The sequence below is a fragment of the Salvelinus fontinalis genome, chromosome 16 (assembly GCF_029448725.1).
Source record: "Salvelinus fontinalis isolate EN_2023a chromosome 16, ASM2944872v1, whole genome shotgun sequence".
Taxonomy (NCBI): domain Eukaryota; kingdom Metazoa; phylum Chordata; class Actinopteri; order Salmoniformes; family Salmonidae; genus Salvelinus; species Salvelinus fontinalis.
Genome location: NC_074680.1, coordinates 34,468,314 through 34,486,565, shown reverse-complemented (window position 1 = coordinate 34,486,565; position 18,252 = coordinate 34,468,314). Strand labels below are relative to the sequence as shown.

The window sequence follows — 18,252 nt, the reverse complement described above, 5'->3', positions numbered from 1 at the left end:
CGCGGCTCCAGCAGTGCGTCGACACCGGCCTCGGGGACGACCCGGAGGGCGAGGTGCAGGGCGATCCGGATGGAGGCGGTGGAATTCTTTTAACATGGAAGGATCTAAAACGTCCTCCACTGGAACCCAGCATCTCTCCTCCGGCCCGTACCCCTCCCAGTCCACGAGGTACTGAAGGCCCCTCGCCCGACGTCTCGAATCCAAAATGGATCGAATAGCGTACGCCGGGACCCCCTCGATGTATAGAGGAGGCGGAGGAACTTCACGCACTTCAGCCTCCTGGAGCGGGCCAGCCACCACCGGCCTGAGGAGAGACACATGGAACGAGGGGTTAATACGGTAATTAATGGGCAGTTGTAATCTATAACATACCTCGTTCACTCTCCTCAGGACTTTAAACGGCCCCACAAACCGCGGACACAGCTTCCGGCAGAGCAGGCGGAGGGGCAGGTTTCGGGTCGAGAGCCAGACCCTGTCCCCTGGTACGAACACCGGGGCCTCACTGCGGCGACGGTCTGCGCCAATTTTCTGGCGCCTTATGGCACGCTGAAGGTGGACGTGGGCTGCCTCCCAAGTTTCCTCAGCGTGCCGAAACCAATTGTCCACCGCAGGAGCTTCGGTCTGACTCTGATGCCAAGGAGCCAGAACCGGCTGATACCCTAATACACATTGAAAAGGGGTAAGGTTAGTGGAGGAGTGACGTAGCGAGTTCTGGGCTATCTCTGCCCAGGGCACGAACTTCGCCCACTCCCCTGGCCGGTCCTGGCAATAGGACCGCAAAAACCTGCCCACATCCTGGTTAACTCTCTCCACCTGCCCATTACTCTCGGGGTGAAAACCTGAGGTAAGACTAACCGAGATCCCCAGACGTTCCATGAACGCCTTCCAGACCCTTGACGTGAACTGGGGACCCCGATCAGACACTATATCCTCAGGCACCCCATAATGCCGGAAAACATGTGTAAACAGAGCCTCCGCAGTTTGTAAGGCCGTAGGGAGACCGGGCAAAGGGAGAAGACGACAGGACTTAGAGAACCGATCCACAACGACCAGGATCGTGGTGTAACCCTGTGAAGGTGGAAGATCAGTCACAAAATCCACTGACAGGTGCGACCACGGCCGTTGAGGAACGGGTAAAGGTAAAAGCTTACCTCTAGGCAGGTGTCTAGGAGCCTTGCACTGGGCGCACACCGAACAGGAGGAAACATAAATCCTCACGTCCTTAGCTAAAGTGGGCCACCAGTACCTCCCATCAAGACAGCGCATCGTCCGACCTATCCCAGGATGACCAGAGGAGGGTGATGTGTGAGCCCAATAGATCAATCGGTCGCGGACAGCAGACGGAACGTACAGACGACCAGCTGGACACTCAGGAGGAGAGGGCTCTGCACGTGACGCCCGCTCAATGTCCGCGTCCAGCTCCCACACTACTGGCGCCACCAAACACGACTCTGGGAGTATGGGAGTGGGATCCATGGGTCGCTCCTCTGTGTCATACAGCCGAGACAATGCGTCTGCCTTGACGTTCTGGGAGCCTGGTCTGTAAGTAAGCGTAAACACAAAACGAGTGAAAAACATGGCCCACCTTGCCTGGCGAGGATTTAGTCTCTTCGCCTGCCGGATGTACTCCAGATTGCGGTGGTCAGTCCAGATGAGAAAAGGGTGATTAGCCCCCTCAAGCCAATGCCTCCACACCTTCAAGGCTTTTACGACAGCTAACAGCTCTCGGTCCCCCACATCATAGTTACGCTCCGCCGGGCTGAGCTTCTTCGAAAAGAAAGCACAGGGGCGAAGCTTCGGTGGCACACCCGAACGCTGAGAGAGCACTGCTCCTATCCCAGCTTCGGATGCGTCCACCTCTACTATGAATGGCAAAGAGGGATCCGGATGAGCCAACACAGGCGCCGAGGTAAACAGAGCCTTCAGTTTACCAAAAGCCCTATTCGCCTCGGCCGACCACTGCAAGCGCACCGGTCCCCCCTTTAGCAGTGAGGTAATGGGAGCTGCAACCTGACCAAAACCCCGGATAAATCTCCGGTAGTAATTGGCAAACCCTAAAAAACGCTGCACCTCCTTTACCGTGGTTGGAGTCGGCCAATTACGCACGGCTGTAATGCGGTCGCTCTCCATTTCCACTCCTGAAGTGGAAATCTGATGCCCTAGGAAGGAGATGGATTGTTGGAAGAACAAGCATTTCTCAGCCTTGACATATAAATCATGCTCCAACAGGCGACCAAGCACCCTGCGCACCAAGGACACATGCTCAGCGCGTGTAGCAGAGTACATCAAAATATCATCGATATACACCACTACACCCTGCCCGTTCAGGTCCCTGAAGATCTCATCTACAAACGATTGGAAGACTGATGGAGCATTCATCAACCCATATGGCATGACCAGGTACTCATAATGACCTGAGGTGGTGCTAAATGCCGTCTTCCACTCATCACCCCTCCTAATACGCACCAGATTGTACGCACTCCTGAGATCCAATTTTGTGAAGAAGCGGGCCCCGCGCATTGACTCCATTACTGTATTAATCAAAGGTAGCGGGTAACTATATTTTACCGTGATTTTATTAAGGTCTCGATAATCAATGCACGGGCGTAAACCGCCATCCTTCTTCTTCACAAAAAAGAAACTCGAAGAGGCGGGTGAAATGGATGGCTGAATGAACCCCTGACGCAGGGATTCAGAGATATAATTATCCATAGCCACTGTCTCCGCTTGCGACAGAGGATACACATGACTCCTGGGATATGCAGCGTCTACCAGGAGATCTATCGCACAATCCCCCTGTCGATGGGGTGGTAATTGAGTCGCCTTCTTTTTACAGAAGGCGAGTGCCAAATCGGCATATTCTGGGGGAATGCGCACGGTGGAAACCTGGTCTGGACTTTCCACCGTAGTAGCACCAACAGAAACCCCTACACACCTACCTGAGCACTCTCGCGACCACCCCGTGAGAGCCCTCTGTGGCCAAGAAACAGTGGGGTTATGAGTAGTTAACCAGGGTAGGCCTAACACCACAGAATACGCAGGGGAATCAATAAGGAAAAGACTAATCTCCTCCTTGTGACCCCCCTGCGTTATCATAGACAAAGGTGCGGTGACCTCCCTGATAAACCCTGACCCTATTGGTCGACTATCTAAGGCATGAATAGGGAAAGGCATATCAACAGAAACAACAGGAATCCCTAAACTATGAGCAAAATTTTTATTAATGAAATTCCCAGCCGCGCCTGAATCTACTAGCGCCTTATACTGGGAATGCAGGGAAAAATCCGGAAAGGTGACAGAGACAAACATAAGTGCAGCAGAGGGCTCTGGATGAGTATGGTGCCTACTCACCTGGGGTGATGCCAGAGTGCCCTGCCTGCCTTCTCTATTCCCAGAGGAACCAACCCGACACCGATCAGCAGTGTGATCTCTGCGATCATAGATGGTGCTCGAGCGGGTACCCCCTCCGGTCTCCCTGCGCACCATCCCTCCCAATTCCATAGGTTCGGGAGAGAGAGTGCGGGAGGATGGAACAACCAGACCCCGATCTAGACGTCCCCGAGTAGCCAGCATGTTGTCCAGCCTGATGGACAGATCCACCAGCTGGTCGAAGTTGAGGGTGGTGTCTCTACAGGCCAGCTCCCGACGGACGTCCTCGCGTAGACTACAACGGTAGTGGTCGATCAGGGCCCTGTCGCTCCATCCAGCGCCGGCAGCCAAGGTCCTAAACTCCAAAGCGAACTCCTGAGCACTCCTCGTCCCCTGCCTTAGATGATAGAGGAGCTCACCTGCTGCTCTGCCTTCGGATGGGTGGTCGAATACCTTCCGGAAATGGCAGATGAGCTCCTCAAAATGGTCCAACGCCTTATCCTCTCCACACACAGCGTTGGCCCACTCCAGGGATTTCCCGGTAAGGCATGAGACGAGGGCGTAGCTTTTCTCACGGTCTGATGGTACTGGAGAGACCGTGGCCAGATACAAGTTCAGTTTTAGGAGAAAACCCTGGCAGCTGGCAGTATCTCCATTGTATCCCGTGGGTAGGGATAACTGGATCCTGTTCTGTTCCGGAGGATAAAAAACGTTCACAGGAATTCCAGGTGGTGGTGGAGGTACTGGACAAGCTCCCTGTCTCTCCCAGCGGTCCATACTCTGGACAATGTGATCCATGGCAGCGCACAGACTGTCAATCTCCGCCGCGTGTTCCAGGACGCGTTCCTCAACCTCATTTGGCGAAGTGCCTCCTCCTGCTGACTTCATTTTAATGGTCAGAGATTCTGTCACAATGGCGTGTATAAGTGGCAGAGGAAGTCAGGCGCAGGAGAGTCAAATAGAGTGTAGAATGGAGTACTTTAATTAAAGTCCCAGTAATCTGCTCCATAACACTCACGGGAAAAATATAATATAAATCTGGGTACGAAGACCCATCGCACACTTATACACAAACAACACAACACTTGACAACGAACAATCTCTGACAAACACATGAAGGGAAACAGAGGGTTAAATACACAACAGGTAATGAATGGGATTGACAACAGGTGTGTGGGAAGACAAGACAAAACCAATGGAAAATGAAAAATGGATCGATGATGGCTAGAAGACCGGTGAAGTCGACCGCCGAACACCGCCCGGACAAGGAGAGGCAACGACTTCGGCAGAAGTCGTGACAGTACCCCCCCCCTGACGCGCGGCTCCAGCAGTGCGTCGACACCGGCCTCGGGGACGACCCGGAGGGCGAGGTGCAGGGCGATCCGGATGGAGGCGGTGGAATTCTTTTAACATGGAAGGATCTAAAACGTCCTCCACTGGAACCCAGCATCTCTCCTCCGGCCCGTACCCCTCCCAGTCCACGAGGTACTGAAGGCCCCTCGCCCGACGTCTCGAATCCAAAATGGATCGAATAGCGTACGCCGGGACCCCCTCGATGTCTAGAGGAGGCGGAGGAACTTCACGCACTTCAGCCTCCTGGAGCGGGCCAGCCACCACCGGCCTGAGGAGAGACACATGGAACGAGGGGTTAATACGGTAATTAATGGGCAGTTGTAATCTATAACATACCTCGTTCACTCTCCTCAGGACTTTAAACGGCCCCACAAACCGCGGACACAGCTTCCGGCAGAGCAGGCGGAGGGGCAGGTTTCGGGTCGAGAGCCAGACCCTGTCCCCTGGTACGAACACCGGGGCCTCACTGCGGCGACGGTCTGCGCCAATTTTCTGGCGCCTTATGGCACGCTGAAGGTGGACGTGGGCTGCCTCCCAAGTTTCCTCAGCGTGCCGAAACCAATTGTCCACCGCAGGAGCTTCGGTCTGACTCTGATGCCAAGGAGCCAGAACCGGCTGATACCCTAATACACATTGAAAAGGGGTAAGGTTAGTGGAGGAGTGACGTAGCGAGTTCTGGGCTATCTCTGCCCAGGGCACGAACTTCGCCCACTCCCCTGGCCGGTCCTGGCAATAGGACCGCAAAAACCTGCCCACATCCTGGTTAACTCTCTCCACCTGCCCATTACTCTCGGGGTGAAAACCTGAGGTAAGACTAACCGAGATCCCCAGACGTTCCATGAACGCCTTCCAGACCCTTGACGTGAACTGGGGACCCCGATCAGACACTATATCCTCAGGCACCCCATAATGCCGGAAAACATGTGTAAACAGAGCCTCCGCAGTTTGTAAGGCCGTAGGGAGACCGGGCAAAGGGAGAAGACGACAGGACTTAGAGAACCGATCCACAACGACCAGGATCGTGGTGTAACCCTGTGAAGGTGGAAGATCAGTCACAAAATCCACTGACAGGTGCGACCACGGCCGTTGAGGAACGGGTAAAGGTAAAAGCTTACCTCTAGGCAGGTGTCTAGGAGCCTTGCACTGGGCGCACACCGAACAGGAGGAAACATAAATCCTCACGTCCTTAGCTAAAGTGGGCCACCAGTACCTCCCATCAAGACAGCGCATCGTCCGACCTATCCCAGGATGACCAGAGGAGGGTGATGTGTGAGCCCAATAGATCAATCGGTCGCGGACAGCAGACGGAACGTACAGACGACCAGCTGGACACTCAGGAGGAGAGGGCTCTGCACGTGACGCCCGCTCAATGTCCGCGTCCAGCTCCCACACTACTGGCGCCACCAAACACGACTCTGGGAGTATGGGAGTGGGATCCATGGGTCGCTCCTCTGTGTCATACAGCCGAGACAATGCGTCTGCCTTGACGTTCTGGGAGCCTGGTCTGTAAGTAAGCGTAAACACAAAACGAGTGAAAAACATGGCCCACCTTGCCTGGCGAGGATTTAGTCTCTTCGCCTGCCGGATGTACTCCAGATTGCGGTGGTCAGTCCAGATGAGAAAAGGGTGATTAGCCCCCTCAAGCCAATGCCTCCACACCTTCAAGGCTTTTACGACAGCTAACAGCTCTCGGTCCCCCACATCATAGTTACGCTCCGCCGGGCTGAGCTTCTTCGAAAAGAAAGCACAGGGGCGAAGCTTCGGTGGCACACCCGAACGCTGAGAGAGCACTGCTCCTATCCCAGCTTCGGATGCGTCCACCTCTACTATGAATGGCAAAGAGGGATCCGGATGAGCCAACACAGGCGCCGAGGTAAACAGAGCCTTCAGTTTACCAAAAGCCCTATTCGCCTCGGCCGACCACTGCAAGCGCACCGGTCCCCCCTTTAGCAGTGAGGTAATGGGAGCTGCAACCTGACCAAAACCCCGGATAAATCTCCGGTAGTAATTGGCAAACCCTAAAAAACGCTGCACCTCCTTTACCGTGGTTGGAGTCGGCCAATTACGCACGGCTGTAATGCGGTCGCTCTCCATTTCCACTCCTGAAGTGGAAATCTGATGCCCTAGGAAGGAGATGGATTGTTGGAAGAACAAGCATTTCTCAGCCTTGACATATAAATCATGCTCCAACAGGCGACCAAGCACCCTGCGCACCAAGGACACATGCTCAGCGCGTGTAGCAGAGTACATCAAAATATCATCGATATACACCACTACACCCTGCCCGTTCAGGTCCCTGAAGATCTCATCTACAAACGATTGGAAGACTGATGGAGCATTCATCAACCCATATGGCATGACCAGGTACTCATAATGACCTGAGGTGGTGCTAAATGCCGTCTTCCACTCATCACCCCTCCTAATACGCACCAGATTGTACGCACTCCTGAGATCCAATTTTGTGAAGAAGCGGGCCCCGCGCATTGACTCCATTACTGTATTAATCAAAGGTAGCGGGTAACTATATTTTACCGTGATTTTATTAAGGTCTCGATAATCAATGCACGGGCGTAAACCGCCATCCTTCTTCTTCACAAAAAAGAAACTCGAAGAGGCGGGTGAAATGGATGGCTGAATGAACCCCTGACGCAGGGATTCAGAGATATAATTATCCATAGCCACTGTCTCCGCTTGCGACAGAGGATACACATGACTCCTGGGATATGCAGCGTCTACCAGGAGATCTATCGCACAATCCCCCTGTCGATGGGGTGGTAATTGAGTCGCCTTCTTTTTACAGAAGGCGAGTGCCAAATCGGCATATTCTGGGGGAATGCGCACGGTGGAAACCTGGTCTGGACTTTCCACCGTAGTAGCACCAACAGAAACCCCTACACACCTACCTGAGCACTCTCGCGACCACCCCGTGAGAGCCCTCTGTGGCCAAGAAACAGTGGGGTTATGAGTAGTTAACCAGGGTAGGCCTAACACCACAGAATACGCAGGGGAATCAATAAGGAAAAGACTAATCTCCTCCTTGTGACCCCCCTGCGTTATCATAGACAAAGGTGCGGTGACCTCCCTGATAAACCCTGACCCTATTGGTCGACTATCTAAGGCATGAATAGGGAAAGGCATATCAACAGAAACAACAGGAATCCCTAAACTATGAGCAAAATTTTTATTAATGAAATTCCCAGCCGCGCCTGAATCTACTAGCGCCTTATACTGGGAATGCAGGGAAAAATCCGGAAAGGTGACAGAGACAAACATAAGTGCAGCAGAGGGCTCTGGATGAGTATGGTGCCTACTCACCTGGGGTGATGCCAGAGTGCCCTGCCTGCCTTCTCTATTCCCAGAGGAACCAACCCGACACCGATCAGCAGTGTGATCTCTGCGATCATAGATGGTGCTCGAGCGGGTACCCCCTCCGGTCTCCCTGCGCACCATCCCTCCCAATTCCATAGGTTCGGGAGAGAGAGTGCGGGAGGATGGAACAACCAGACCCCGATCTAGACGTCCCCGAGTAGCCAGCATGTTGTCCAGCCTGATGGACAGATCCACCAGCTGGTCGAAGTTGAGGGTGGTGTCTCTACAGGCCAGCTCCCGACGGACGTCCTCGCGTAGACTACAACGGTAGTGGTCGATCAGGGCCCTGTCGCTCCATCCAGCGCCGGCAGCCAAGGTCCTAAACTCCAAAGCGAACTCCTGAGCACTCCTCGTCCCCTGCCTTAGATGATAGAGGAGCTCACCTGCTGCTCTGCCTTCGGATGGGTGGTCGAATACCTTCCGGAAATGGCAGATGAGCTCCTCAAAATGGTCCAACGCCTTATCCTCTCCACACACAGCGTTGGCCCACTCCAGGGATTTCCCGGTAAGGCATGAGACGAGGGCGTAGCTTTTCTCACGGTCTGATGGTACTGGAGAGACCGTGGCCAGATACAAGTTCAGTTTTAGGAGAAAACCCTGGCAGCTGGCAGTATCTCCATTGTATCCCGTGGGTAGGGATAACTGGATCCTGTTCTGTTCCGGAGGATAAAAAACGTTCACAGGAATTCCAGGTGGTGGTGGAGGTACTGGACAAGCTCCCTGTCTCTCCCAGCGGTCCATACTCTGGACAATGTGATCCATGGCAGCGCACAGACTGTCAATCTCCGCCGCGTGTTCCAGGACGCGTTCCTCAACCTCATTTGGCGAAGTGCCTCCTCCTGCTGACTTCATTTTAATGGTCAGAGATTCTGTCACAATGGCGTGTATAAGTGGCAGAGGAAGTCAGGCGCAGGAGAGTCAAATAGAGTGTAGAATGGAGTACTTTAATTAAAGTCCCAGTAATCTGCTCCATAACACTCACGGGAAAAATATAATATAAATCTGGGTACGAAGACCCATCGCACACTTATACACAAACAACACAACACTTGACAACGAACAATCTCTGACAAACACATGAAGGGAAACAGAGGGTTAAATACACAACAGGTAATGAATGGGATTGACAACAGGTGTGTGGGAAGACAAGACAAAACCAATGGAAAATGAAAAATGGATCGATGATGGCTAGAAGACCGGTGAAGTCGACCGCCGAACACCGCCCGGACAAGGAGAGGCAACGACTTCGGCAGAAGTCGTGACACTATGTGAAAATCCTTCTAACAACAAGATAGCATATTGACTGTTGAAGAGGGTTGTGTTGGTGGCATATACTCGGTGAGAGGATGGCAAATGTCACATCTTTGATTTGTTTAACACTTTTTTGGTTACTACATGATTCCATATGTGTTATTTCATAGTTTAGATGTCTTCACTATTATTCTACAATGTAGAAAATAGTAAAAATTAATAAAAACCCTTGAAAGAGTTGATGTGTCCAAACTTTTGACTGGTACTGTATACTAAATAATTGCTTAAACAGATGGGTTTATTGGTTTTAAAATACACCAGTTATGCTATTGTGGACCACCAGGCTGGTGGTGTCATGCAGCCTGTCATTTTTGTGTTTATACTTTTTCATAAGAACAACGACAAGTTGAATGTCGGATGACATTCACGACATGTCGATAGACGTATTATAAACCAGCATTTAGTATTGAAATCTTTGTTGTTTAGTTCACTACCGTACTCACTCTGTTTAGTAGAAGGCCTCACATGTGAATTCTTAAAGAGATGGGCGAGGCTAAGGCTTAATAGAATGCTGAATTGGTATAAGCAAGGATGAGCTCTCCAGTAGGTGTTCCAAAATGATTCAAGGGTCATTTTCTGAAAAGTGGGGTTACAAGTTTATCAACTTTCAAAGCAGAATAATTTCCCAATTTTCCTCAACTGTAGTGTATGATATACCATTTTCTACTTTTATCCAATGTAAAAAACACCATTTCAAATGTTGCTACATAAGACTGAATCCAGCCGGTCAGTCACAAATTAGCGAGAGTGTCACGCCCTGACCTTAGAGAGCCTTTTGTATGTCTCTTTTTGGTTTGGTCAGGGTGTGATTTGGGTGGGCATTCTATGTTCTTTATTTCTAGGTTCTGGTTTTCTATGTTTTGGCCGGGTATGGTTCTCAATCAGGGACAGCTGTCTATCGTTGTCTCTGATTGGGAATCATACTTAGGCAGCCTGTTTTGCCCCTTTAGGTTGTGGGATGTTGGTTTTGTTAGCTCTGTGTAGCCTTCAAGACGTTACGGTCGTTGTTCTTTTGTTGTTTTGTTTGGTGTTGGGTTTTTTAATAAAGAAGCATGAACATGTACCACGCTGCACCTTGGTCTTCTTCCGACGAGCGTTACAGAGAGAGTAGGAGAGAGGAGGTTGAATGGGCAGAAGATTGTTTTCATATTAAAGCAAATTCTCAAGGATTTACCGAGCCCACATTATGAGCGGCGGTGAACTTTCAAGTGTGAGCTAGCCTTTAAAATAATAATTTCAAGACCTTGCATTTAAAATAAGGAAATCTCCAGTATATTTACTCTGAGAGGAAGTTTAAGAGAGCCATGGCATACTGTATGTTGCAAATTATGTGGGGAAAAGCAAATCTAGCGAGGAGGAGATTTTTCTGTTGGTTGACGTTGGGGCGACAGGGGAGAGGGTGTGACAGGCAGTGCAGCGCTTCCCTTCTCCTCTTAGCCCTATTAGCTAGAACAAACATCTGTTGGCGATGTAGAGCCAGGGGTCTGTGTCATCCCTACATCCTGCTGTGAAATTGCCTTTTGTATATTTAGTGATTTCAGAACAAAGAGACATGCGTTCAGAGATCTACCCTCAGAACATCAAAGCACCAAACAGAAATATACACTGATTGAACAGCTGGCTCTATGGTGGCTTTATCTGTCTGCCTGAAGGGAAGGAGGGAGCTGGAACTAAGATTCTCCAGCTGAAGGGGGTGGAGGGTGGAAAGGAAATGGGGAGTGAAGATGAACTCATCCCAAAGGGTGGAAACTGAACTGGGGATCAATAGAACAGCAGCTGTTGAGTCAGGTCACCCATGTAACACACACACACACACACACACACACACACACACACACACACACACACACACACACACACACACACACACACACACACACACACACATCACCCCTGCAACACTACAGCTCTGCAACACTACAGCTCTGTTGTAATACTATCTGAGGTTTGCTGTGACTCCCAGTAATTAACATAAAACAAATGAATGCCAAACACACAAAGACACCATGGTAAACCCTCACTCTCAAAACATGCACAACCACTGTTTAGTGAAAGAGCTACAAATAATGAGGTATTTCTACACTATTATTGATCACTGTGTGTGTGTGTGTGTGTGTGTGTGTGTGTGTGTGTGTGTGTGTGTGTGTGTGTGTGTGTGTGTGTTATCATCCTACTTACATAGGTGTTGTAAGTAATTGATAAGCACCTACGTCTGGCTGCTCAATATGGCTGACACACTGTTTTTGTGTGTGTGTGTGTATGGAACAACATGCTGTTCTCAATCAATGACTACTCACAGTGTTTCAGTGTTTCGCTACAGGGGAACTGAAATTCCAACAGCTGTGTTATGGCGGTCGTTGGACAATCTATACTCCGCAGCAAGCGTAAATTCAGACTCCTTGATTAAGCTGTTCAACTTGATTTCACCATTGCTTTTTCCTCCATTGTGTGCCCACTCGTTTAATGAAAGGCAGTTGAATGGACATAAAATATTTAATGTTACATGTTTCATGTTAAAAGCATTAAAGCTTGCAGAGTTATCAAAGAACTAAAGGACATCATGTCTGTCATCTAATGCTACCTCCTCACAACCATCTGTGTTGGAAGCACTATTCAGGGAAGACAAACAGGCCAGGACATAGGAAAGAAGGTTTGACTGGATGAACTGTGGAAGCCATCTGCAAAACAGTGGTGTCTGCAGGCTTCTGTTGTCCCACTCTGACAGCAAATGTTAGCAACAGCAGATGAGACATGAGACAGTTGAGGCACTCCGCAGAGCATGTTTGTAATGGCCTTTGAGCCTGCTGCTCAGACACACACACACACACACACACACACACACACACACACACACACACACACACACACACACACACACACACACACACACACACACACACACACACACACACACACACACACACACACACACACACACGCACACACACACACACACTTAGGTACCAGCTAGCTTCCTCCTCAGACGGTGATGTAACCCTCCTGCAGGGGAGATAAGCATTTTATCAGGCTGTGTGTGTGTGTGTGTGTGTGTGTGTGTGTGTGTGTGTGTGTGTGTGTGTGTGTGTGTGTGTGTGTGTGTGTGTGTGTGTGTGTGTGTGTGTGTGTGTGTGTGTGTGTGTGTGTGTGTGTGTGTGTCTGTCTGTGTGTGTGTTTGACTGGGATCACTCCTTCAGCCAGCTAATCGAGGCTATCGACCTCTCTAAGTTACCTCCATGGCAGGAGCAGAGAGAGCCCACAAACCTGACAAAGACCTGCAGTTGAACTACTGACAGGAACCTCGATTATCTGGCAGAGGGAGAGATCCTGGTCACACACACACACACACACACACACACACACACACACACACACACACACACACACACACTGCACTCAGGAGGAAAGATGCCAAGTTCATGATGTTGATGACTATTCATGTCTCCTCAGTCTGCTCCGAAAACAGTGAGACAAATAGAAGCACGTGTTTTGGCAAAGTAGTTGTTTTTGTCTGTTTTCTAGTCAATAAGTCAGCTCTTATGTATGTATGTGTCCCTTTGATGCTGTGTGATGTTGTCCGATGTGAAGATGCTCAGAGGAAATGGAAAGCCTCTTGTCTAGTTGGTTTGAATGGCATATGAGAACAAAGTATTGTTCATAGTGACTGTTGTTCCCATGATTGTAAATTAAATGGCATATGGTGTTGTTCGTGTTATAAACTAGGAAGTTATTGATCTAAACACTCACTCAGCAGGCTACAGGTCTTACCAAGGAAGTTGATAAAGACCAGACTTTGTAATAAATATGGAATTAGTTTGTGAGTCATGGAGTTAGTGTAGTTTGCAATGCAGGAAATGTAAAACTTGTAGTGTTTTCGTGGTTTAAAAAGGCTCCTGAAATGTACAATTTCCACTTTAACATTTCAGTCTTACATTTTCTCTTAAGGAAAATGTATCAACCCCTACAAAAATGTCCATTAATTATAATCCACATACTAATTTTAATTTCCTATTGCTGCAGGGTTATTTTCCTGCTGTAGCAAACGGGCTCAAATTAAGATCCTACATCTGTACACTGCAACTTATGCTGCATTTAGTGGAGCCAGATGTTTTATAGATGTGCCTGTTGTGTCTTTATTTTTAGCCACTTTATCCGTCTGCGGTGTGCTCTACTGTCTTTCCGAGCGTCATGCTCACAAAGGAGCAGTTAAAAGCTGCCAATCTCTGTTGGCACTTATGGCAGGTACACTTAAAGTTGGCATTTCTATTGAATGTGTGTGGCATTTGGATCGAGTGTGTAAAGTGCTACTATTGCAAGTGGACATGCTGGTCTATCCTTTATTCAATGGTAGCCGAAGGCCACTCATGCTTGAAGGAGGCAGTTGAGAGGAGCCTTCTGTCAGGAATACGAGGGGACTCACATATTTGAGCAATCTTGTTGACTCTGTACTGAAATTGCTAACTTATCATTTTGGGGGGGGGGGGGGGGGGGGGGGTTGTACAAATGAACAAGTATGTTAGTTTGGTTTCATGTACTTTGAGATGACATACAGTATCTGCCTATTCATGCCCTGCAACGAATATAGTAAGAAGCAGGTTGATGCTATCCCAGGCAGGCTGTGGCTATCTAACAGAATCTAGACAGCCATCTCTTTTCTGAAGACTGATCCGACCACATTGATGTTGTTAGCAGTTGATGTTATTCTTTAATAACACAGACCCCAAAGAAAATCAGTGGGAGGAAAATAGGTTCATTCAAAGAGGATAAATCATAGATGGTATGCTGAGAGGTAGATGGTAGATGGTAGTTCCTTCCCTGTCCTCAGTGATTCTCTCTCAGTGATTCTCCCCTGAACATAGGGACAGGATGTAGTTTATAGCCCAGCCCTAGCTTGTGGTTGTCCAATTAGAATTCCTTGCAATAAAACTGTGCCAATGGTCAAATAACAAGTATCCTATTTCAGACTCAACATATAGACAAAATCCTCCCATGTCTCTGCATTAATCCCCTATTACAGAAAAAACACTATTTCCATTGATCGTTAGTACTCTATTGACTTTTAGTCCTCTTGACCTTTAGTCCTGTATTGACCTCTCATCCTCTGGCTCTGCATTTTGTATTTAACTTCTAAATATTCTTATACTCCTCTAAACCATTTATAAAAAATACATATACTTAAAATGTATTTTAAGAAACTGTTAAGGCTGTTGCTCTCCTCATCCTCGGACGAGGTGAGGAGAGAAGGATCTTCAGACCAAAACGCAGCTTGTGGGAAATAAGCCATCTTTTTATTTATAAACAAAAAACTGATGAAGATGGCAACACGAAAACAAACACTTTAACAAACTTACAAAATAAAGAAAACGACGTAGACGACAAAACCTGAACATGAACTTACTTAACTGAAACGTAAAACTCACGGACAGGAAACATACTACATCGAAACGAAACAAACAGCCAAACAGTCCCGTATGGTAAATCCATGAAACGACACAGGAGACAATCACCCACAAACAAACAGTGAGAACGCCCTACCTAAATATGACTCTTAATTAGAGGAAAACGCAAACCACCTGCCTCTAATCAAGAGCCATACCAGGTAACCCAAAACCAACATAGAAACAGATAACATAGACTGCCCACCCAAAACACATGCCCTGACCATAAACACATAAAAAACAACATAAAACAGGTCAGGACTGTTACAGAAACCAATAGAAAACATGAAAAAATAGACAGTATAAAAAAGCATTAGCAGTAAGCATAAAATCATTCACATTAAACACCTTGCAATTCAATCAAACACAAAGGACATATTGTACTTGCTTTTACAATAGGATATAGATTTCAAACAAAGTTATAGAAAATAAGTATTAACAGGTGTAATGATGATGTCCCTTACGATTCCTACCACATCCTGTATTAGGAGGAAACTCACACAAAATGATCAGACAATGACTAATACCTGCCTCTGATTGAGAACCATATCAGGCCAAACACAGAAATAGAAAAACATAGATAAACAAACATAGACTGCCCACGCCAACTCATCCCCTGATCATACTAAATAAAGACAAAAAACAAAGAAAATAAAGGTCAGAACCTGACAGTCAACAAGACAATAATATTCAATCATTCTGTTGGCAAGGTAACCATTCACCAAGTCCTTTAAAAGTGATCAGCTCTTCCACACTGGTATCAGTCCCACATAAATAACTATTAGAAATGATGTTCTGACAGTCTGCCGGTAGTGAGGAATTCTTCTTCCGTTCCACTGGTTGCACTTCACCGGTGATCTTGTATCGTTTCAGGTACAGTCCTTGAATCGAAGGATATTGCTTCAGCTTCAGACTGTAGATTCTCATAACCTGTAACGAAGGAAACAAAAAGGTGGGGAAAAAAATGTTGTGGTTTCAATAGAAATTGATATTTCACATAGATTTCCCTAAGTAAGCATGTCCCGATTTTCAGGAAAAAGTTGGACATTTCACCTAGATATCCCTAATATGACGACTCTGGTATACAACATAGAAGCTTATCAGGTTCTGATAATCTTACTGTGCTTCTTCACCCGGGATTGGCCCCTGATTGCTAATCAATCAGTTCTTTATTCTCCAGGCTCCGCTTTGTCATCAAAATGGACAACCTTGCAATGAGTGACATGTATCCATCGTGATCTTCCCTGGACTTTTACTGCTGACCTCGTTATGAGCAAAACTTGATAAGGACCTTCCCATCTTAGTCCTAATGTCTCTGTTACATGTTTTTTTTACCATCACTCTCTGTCCTGGTACTATGTCATGTCCCCCCTCAGGACTTATTCCCCACATCTCTTTTACTTGTCTGTCTCCTTCCCCTACTGCATTAGAGAGTTGTATGCAATAGCATTGTGTAACTCATAAAGTGAACATCTGCTTTTCTCAAATCTAACGTGACTGTCACTTTCACATTGTCCATTGTAGCTGCCCATCCTGCCTTCCTCACCCCGCCCTCCACAATGCTTGAACTGTCTGTGTATAAGATAAACTCCGTTTTTTCCAATGGATGACTCTTAGTAAACCCATCAGAGAGCTGATCCAAAACCAACTCACAACAGTAATGTTCAAGTAATGTGGTATCTGGAGGAAGCATCAGAGTAGATGGATTACATGATGTGCCACGTTGAATGATGTTAGGAGCCTCCAACACAGTTGACCATTTGTTCCAACGAGCAGCTGTGACCTGTGCAGCTCGATTCATTGTCAAAAGAGTATGAACAGCATGTGGCCACTTGATGGTAAGATGTTGGTCGAGAACAAGCGATGCCACCATCGACACAGCGACGTAAGTAGCCTGCACAGCTCTGAGACAGGGACCCCATCCCAATGCCATATCATCCAACTTCTTCTAATAGTAGCCTACAGGTTTCTGACAATCACCATGGTCTTGTGTCAGCACTGAGATCTTGTAGCCATCTTTTTCAGCCACAAAGAGGGTGACCGGTTGGCCTGAGTCCGGAATGCCCAAAGCTGGTACTGATGACAAAGCCAGTTTGAGCTTGCCAAAAACCTCTTTCTGCTCTTCCGTGAAGGAGTCCACACAGCATCTGTTGTAATTGCACAAGCCCATGAAGGAGCGAAGTTCTTTAATAGTAGTGGGCTCTTTGGCAGCTTATATGACAGTCGTACGACTTTGTGTCATCTCTCTTTTTCCCTGTGAGACCAGTTGACCAAGGTAGATAACCTGTGATTGCATGAGTTGGGCTTTCGTAGGGCTAGCTTTATGGCCTTTGGCATGCAAGTGGTCTTAACAGGGATTTTAGATCCTCAGCATGTGTTTCCTAATTTTGTGAGGCCAACAATATATCACCAACATATTGTATGACAACAGATGACATCTGAGGGAGATCTTGGAGATGTCTCCTCAATGCCTGATGGTAAATCAAATAACTATTATGAAGGCCCATAGGAGTCCTAGTCCACTAATACTGTTGACCATCCACAGAAAAAGCAAGCCATGGACGGACCTCTGGATGTAAGGGTACTGACCAGAACCCATTAGCCATATCAATGACTGAGAACACAGAGTGAGCAGGTGACAATGAGGAAAAAGTGGTTGAAGTGTCAGCCACCAGTGGAGTGAGCTTGGAGATGGCTTCATTTGCATTCCTGTAGTCCACAGTCACTCACCAGTCCCCACTTGATCTTTTCACTGGCCATACTGGGCTATTAGAGGCACAATGTGTCTTTTCAACTATACCCATGTCCCATACATCTCTCATCTCTACTTTTGTAGCGAACATAGCTTCCTTGCTAATGGGATATTGTTTTGTGCAAGGTGGGCAACACCTGTCAAGCACACTCGTTCCATATCCAAAGTTCCACACAAATTTTTCTTCTTAGTCCAAATAGAATCAAGGCCTAAAATTGTTTGTTCAAATTAGCCTATCCTCACCCCTGCATCAATCTTCATTGGACCAATAGAAATAGATAATGGTTTGGTTTGTTTTATGTCTGTCCCCCTCCCGTCAAGTTCAGGTGGTGGAGGGAAGTGTGAAGTGCAATTGAGATTGCATTATCTATGGATATTTTTTTATTTTGTTTACTTTTATTTAACTAGGCAAGTCAGTCTATGGATCTGTTGCGGCGGTATGTGATTCGGAGTGGGTCCAGGGTTTGGGATGATGGTGTTGATGTTTGTCATGACCAGCCTTTCAAAGCACTTCATAATTACAGATGAGTGTGCTACAGGGCGAGAGTCATTTAGGCAGGTTACCTTGGAGTTCTTGGTAACAGGGACAATGGTGGTCAACTTGGAACATGTTGAGATAACAGACTGGGACAAGAAGAGATTGAAACACTTGCCAGCTGGTCT

The 18,252-nt window shown here is 47.8% G+C and overlaps 1 protein-coding gene across 1 annotated transcript in view; it reads left to right on the top strand.

Annotated features, from left to right (window-relative positions):
- LOC129813065 (cysteine-rich motor neuron 1 protein-like) overlaps positions 1-18,252 on the top strand; it is a 190,717-nt gene that overhangs the window by 102,470 nt on the left and 69,995 nt on the right. The gene's annotated exons all lie outside the window — the stretch shown is intronic.